This window comes from Mus caroli, chromosome 16, assembly GCF_900094665.2.
Source record: "Mus caroli chromosome 16, CAROLI_EIJ_v1.1, whole genome shotgun sequence".
Classification (NCBI taxonomy): domain Eukaryota; kingdom Metazoa; phylum Chordata; class Mammalia; order Rodentia; family Muridae; genus Mus; species Mus caroli.
Window position 1 is genome coordinate 9345057 of NC_034585.1, and position 6532 is coordinate 9351588.

The 6532-nt window shown below is 44.4% G+C and overlaps 1 long non-coding RNA gene across 1 annotated transcript in view; it reads left to right on the plus strand.

Annotated features, from left to right (window-relative positions):
- Positions 1 to 6532, plus strand: part of LOC110311166 — a 37459-nt gene that overhangs the window by 12083 nt on the left and 18844 nt on the right. The gene's annotated exons all lie outside the window — the stretch shown is intronic.

The following is a 6532-nucleotide window of genomic DNA, read 5'->3' on the forward strand; positions in this document are numbered from 1 at the left end:
GATGGAGGAAAGTAAGGAGAAAGAGGGAGGGAGGGAGGGAGAGAGGGAGGGAGGGAGGGAGGTAACACTGACTGGCAATGGCAAAACCTTTTGAAACTTCAAAGCCTGCCCCAGTGCCACCCCTCCTCCAATAAGGCCACACCTCCTAATCTTTCCCAAACAGTTCATCTAACTAGGGACCAAGCATTCAAATACCCCAGCCTATAGAGGACACCCTCATGAGGAGTTTTCTGAACTAATGGACGACTGTCATTTGGCTACGATGATGGCCACATGAACCTACCTACCAACACACTAAACTTCATACAACTGTTCACTGGCAGAAGTCAATACCACTATAAACAAAAACATGTCTTTAATGGCCATTCAAATAAGTATAAAAAACTCATGAGAAAACATTTCTAGATGCCATCAAGAATACTTGATGGAAGCGAGAAGGTGCTGCTAACACTTTCTTCAGTTGGTGTAGCCTCGTGTTCCAGTTAAAGAAGCCCCCACTCCTGCTCATAGGCAACCATGATCAAACTCAGTGGCATAAAAATTGTAAAAAAAAAAAAAACATCAAAGTAGCTTGATGGGAAGAGAGAATGGAGTGAATGAGTACAATGTATAAATTTGTCAAAGGATAAAAATAGGGCAAAGAAATAATGGCTACTATTTGGATCTGATAGTGGTATTTGATATTTTCTACAATATTTGGTGATATTTTCTTTTTTCATCCTTTTCTCTATTTATGTATTTATTCACATTATATTCCAATTGAACCTCCCCCTTCCTCCCAGTCCCACCCTTATAAGCCCTGGCCCCATCATTCCTTCCCCTTCTCCTCAGAGAAGGAGAAGCCTTTACCAGCCTATTATGAATAATTTGATCTTCATAAGGTTCAAAGGTTAAATCATGGCCATGATGAAGGTGTAAGATCTGGAGACAGGAAACCATTTTAACAACTGCTCAGGTTAGACATAGCCATTGGTCCTACTTTTATATTAGCCAGGCTCTGTTGTGTTGAAATGGCTCACCTCAGAGGTAGTGCAAAGAAATCTGTCTTAGTTTGGGTTTCCACTGCTGTGAACAGACACCATGACCAAGGCAACTCTTACAAAGGACAACATTTAACTGGGGCTGGCTTACAGCTTCAGAGTTTTAATCCATTATTGACATAGCAGGGAAGCATGGCAGTGTCCCAGCAGACATGATGCTAGAAGAGCCAGGAGTTCTACATCTTTATCTGAAGGCAGCCAGGAGGAGAATGCATTCCAATCTGGGCAGAGCTTGAGCATATAAATATGACCTCAAAGCCCACCTCCACAGTGATGCACTTCCTCCAACAAGGCTACACCTATACCATCAAGGGCACACATCTCCTAGTAGTGAAACTCCCTATGGGCCAAACTTTCAAACACATGAGTCTATGGGGGCCAAACCTATTCAAACCACCACAGTCTCCAAGGCTGACTGATTTCTTCTGGTACTCATTTGGAGCATCTGGTTTATTGGCATGGAGGCCAGCAACCTTTTCTAACTGCTGACACCTGCATCCCAGAAGGGAACTCAGATGTCCCCCCTTGATAGTTCTCAATGATTTTCACTCTGGGACTTTCTCTAGCCTTCTTCTCAGTGAGCAATTAAAGTGTGAGCTCAGGCTTGGTAATAGCGTCTCAAGGTAGCCAGATCCTTGGAACAGGAAGCCTTCTGTCAGTTGAGTCTGCCTGAGGACAGTGCCATTCATTGATCACAGTGATGTCATAGGGTGGCCACCAGTTTTTCCAAGAGAAATGTAAGTTAAGGAGTGAATTGCTGCACTGGTTTTCAACATCAGCTGGAAGATTCGTTTACCCACACAAGGAGTGAGCACAGCCTTCAGCCAGAAGTTGCCTTTGCTCTCTGCTTTCCACCTCACCTTCTGCAGTCAGAAGAACAAGACACAAACCCCATTCTCTAACGTTGGACATGCTTCTAAGTCAGCGAGCTAACTAAAAACTCATACTAACTGGCAACATCACAAAATATTGTAGAAAACATCAAATACCATTATCAGATCCAAGAAAAAGATATTTCTAAGGTGCCAAGTGAAGCAGAGGCTAGTTTGTTCACTGGAGCTGTGTTCCCTGGTTTTTTTTGGGGGGAGGGAGGGTTGCTTGGTTCTGAGTTGTTACTGGTGGATGTTTGGTCAGCCTCCCTTGTTAAAGCCTTCATTCATTCACTAGCATTCGGCAGCTCCCTTTGCCCACTTGATCTCTCTGCCCATCTTCCTGTCTTCTCGCTCACCTTGCTTTATTTGGCCACCCCTGACATCAGCGCCCCCTCCTGGCCTTTGCACATGTAGTCCCACCATTCCGTCCTTTCTAGTCTGTGGGCCATCCTTTTTGCCTTTCTTGAATGTGGTCATTCCTTTTCCTCCCCTTTCTTCCTTTAACTTATGACCTCCTTCAGGGACAGGGCCACATCTGTCATGTTCTCCACCAGAAGACTTGGGGCCTCCCACATGGTAGATGTTTAGGGAAGACCTGCTGTGTGAATTTGATGGAAATAGAGAAGGAATGAAAGGCATAAAGAGGCAGGAAGCCAGAGCATTTTAGCACAGTATGCAAGGAGATGTTCAGATACCACGTGCACCACGCTGAGTACCTAAAATAACATGCTCCTTACGCTTTCACACCTTGCCCTCCCTCTCACTGCTACTAAGAATACAAGAAGATTCTCATATGTGATTCTGTAAGTTCTGTGGGCCGTTTAAAAGATTTACTTTCATAATGTGTGTCTGTGTGTGTCTCTGGGAGGAGGGGTATGTGCACATTAGTGCAGGTGATTGCAGAAGCCAAAAAAAAAGTCTAATTCCCAAAATTACAAGCAGTTATGAGCTGCCTAATGTTGGTGCTGAGAACAGAACTCAGGTTCTCTGCAAAAACAGCATGTGCTCTTAACCACTGACTGAGCTGTCCCTCCATCCCATTCTTCCTATTCCTCTGAAATGGTTAACCAGGCATTGCTTTCTCTTCCATAATGCAAGGTAACCAAGGATCAATGGTCCTTTATGACCTGTTCGAAGTCTCAAGCAGCCCACCAAAGGTGGCTCCCAGACCTAGAGTACATGGTGTATCCATTGCCACAGCCCAACCAGGTTCTCCTCTCCCACCCTGTTGTCCATTCTGAGCCCCAATAAAAACATATTATAGCCACTCTCCAATGCTTTCCACCTGTTCCTTCCAAAAAGAGGTGTTAACGCTGGAAGCTGTCTGATGTTCCAAACTTGCAAATAAAGATGAGACTGTTCTGGTCTCCAAAGCAGTTTAACCTTAATTGCAGCCAGAGCAAATCAGCAAGTGAGAGGTGACTCAGTTGAGATGCAGGGGATGGGGCATGCAGGGAAGGGGAGGGGGTAGAGGGTGCTAATAAGATGATTTTCTTCCTTTTTCTCTACAAAGTGCACTGTTAAAAGCCAGCTTGTACCCACTGACATAAAATGATCATGTTTTGAAGAGCAAAGGGGTTTTCATTCTGTACTCTCAAAGTGGCCATAAAAGGAAAATGGAGACATTTGCAGATCTGCCAAAGCACACTTAAGCCTTCACTGCCGCACCTGTAGAAAATGGTTCTCAGCAGGGCAGGAGAGGAGGTGTGGCAATGGCTCAGTTGGTAAAGTCCTTTCTTCACCAGCTTGATGCTATATAGTTCAGGTCACCTGCACCCAAGTAAAAAGATGGCCACATCGGCAGGTACCTCTAATCCCAGGACTGGAGAGGCAGAGAGAGGAAGATCCCTGGGGCTTGCTAGCCAGCCTAGCCAAATCTACAAGTTCCAGAGTAAGCGAGAGGCACAGTCTAATAATAGTAATAATAATAATAATAAAGTGGAAAGTGACAAATACCACTAATGTCAAACTCTGGCTTCCACATGCACACATGTGTGCACATGTGCACAAACACTGAACACATGAACAAGCAAGAGGTGAAAGTAGGTATAGCATTCACAGCAAAGTTTTATTGAGCCCCTATTTTTTGCCACACACAGTTTGAGTGTGAGGAACAGAGCATGGGGCAAAGTGAATTCCAGCCATCATGGGATTTAACATTACAGAGAACTTCTGATGCACTGCACTGTAAATCCCTGGGCTTACTGTTGACTGCACACCCATGCGAATGTCCACCAGAGGAGCTATGCCCCATCTGCTCAATGGCAGAGAACCAGCCCCAGTCACCTTCAGAACTGCAGCGCCCTTCCCGCCGCTCTCCACTTCCACTCAGCTTCTGCTCCTCCCCTCTTTTCTTGCCACAACAGATTAAAACGTTTCAGACTCTGCCATGCCGCTGCTCCGACCAAACATAAGTCACCCCAACCCTATCTTCTCTCTCCCTGGGCCTCCCTTGCTGTGATGCTCTGCCTCTAGCACATCCTTCTCTTGTTATAAGCAACCTGTTCTGTCCTTCCTCCGAGACTTGTGTCTTTAAGTTTTAAATGTTATCATTATTTGGGGGACAGGTCACAACATACATGTGGAGTTCAGAAGACTACATCATGGAGTCAGGTCTCTCTGTCCATCCTTAGGCAGGTTACAAAAGTAGAACTCAACTCCTTGTTCATGGCAAGCATTCTGACCACCTCCCCAGATTTTCTTCAAACCCCATGTGCTCAGGCACATCTTTGCTGACCACCTACATACACAGCCCCATCCACGTATTCTCATCTTCCTTGTAGAGCAGTATGACTTCACACACCACATGATTTTTACCAAACTAAAACACAATTGCTGTCTGCCAAGAGGCAGGCTCCACAGAAGTAGAGACATGTCCCAAAGGACTAGCAAAGGTCCTCAAATATGGCAGGCGCTCTGCAAAGTTGGACTGAGTTATAGCTAGAGAGACAGAGAATGAACAAGCAAATACACATTCATGAGTGTTTATGCAAACACATACAAATTAATGTATTTGGAAAATAAAAAGCATCATACTACAAACTATATATGCTTATTCACTTATAGCTAAAAACAGAGATAACCAACAGACATATACACACAATATATGTATGTATGTGTGTATGTGCATATATGTGTTTGTATGTCTGTGTATGCTAAGTTTGTTTGTTTGTCTTCCACCTATAGTACTCATTCAATTATCTAATCTTTGCTTGAGCTAGTCATACACAATAGAAAACTCTCTCATGATCCCCAGCTGTGAGCTAAGGTACAGTGTTCCAAGCGTGGTTAAGCTCTGATATTAGGGTGAGCCTAGTAAACACATTTTATGTTTATAATATTTTCAAACTTCAGTGGGTTGACTGACACGAAAACCTATTATAAGCCAAAAAGCACTTGTTCATTGTGTGTATTCATGCAGACAAGTATGTGTACATGCATATTCATGAGTATATGTGTATATGTGATGATGATAATGATTATAATGATGATGTGTGTGCATGTATACACATATGCTGTGAGCCTAGGTACAGTATGGACACACACAGATAAGTGTGTTTACATGCATATGAGCATGTGTTATATGTGCATGCAGGTGTATGTATGTATAAATGCACATGTGTGAGCCTGTTTGTATGTATAAGCATGCATAGGCGCCCATCTTCAACAGCCTCCAAACAGATTTTCAGGAGGTCTTAAGGCACAACAGGGCCCACAGAACACCTACCTGCTCAGTGTCTGAAATTCTGCCATGGCAATGTCTGGCTGAGCTCTCTGGAGCCACATAACCACACCAAAGGTGAAGTTCTTCTAGTTCATAGATAGGGAAACTGAGGCACAAGGAGAGTTTTTGTTTGCTTGTTTGAACAGCCCAGGTTGCAATGCTGTGGTGTCAGAGTTACACCCAAACTCCATCTGATTCAACAGGCTCCGGTCTTTTGCTATTCAGTATCTGGCCTCTGCAGGGACAGCACAGGACTCACTTGGACACCTGTAGGAAATCCAGGACCTAGACTCCATCCCAGCCCCACTGACTCAGAGGAGCATCCAGACAGGATCCTCAACTAGTCCACTAGCCTGAACCAGTGGGTCTCAAGCAGGCTGAGTGTGAGACGCACCAGAAGAATGTAGAAGCTGTAGGGATGCTCATGTTGTACCTTCCACCTCTTAACTCAGTGTGCTCTAGTGCACCTTTCAAATGCCAGTCTGCCCTAACCCAATCTGGTTATTCTGATGCAAAGATGCTCAAAACCAGTGTTATAAAAGATTTTATGACAAAATAAATCATATTCATGTTCTTGCCATGAAATCCAGTTGTAAGGAGCCTGGAAATCTGCATATTTATTAAACAGCAGGGGCCATGGTTAAGACCTTGTGGATTTGGGGGGTCTGCTTTAAAGATGAGAATCAGCTGTGCTTTGGTGCCTGTGCTCTGCCTAGAAACCAAGTTATTAAAATACATATTTAATGAATAAGACACAGAAACCTGCATGAAGGAAGGCACAGGGTAGCAAGCACTCACCAAGAGACTCTGCATGCGATCATCATCCAATAATAGAACAGAGCCAGCCTTCCCCAAGGGCAGTGTGCTTCTGCTCCCTGAGCCTCTCCAATGGCAGT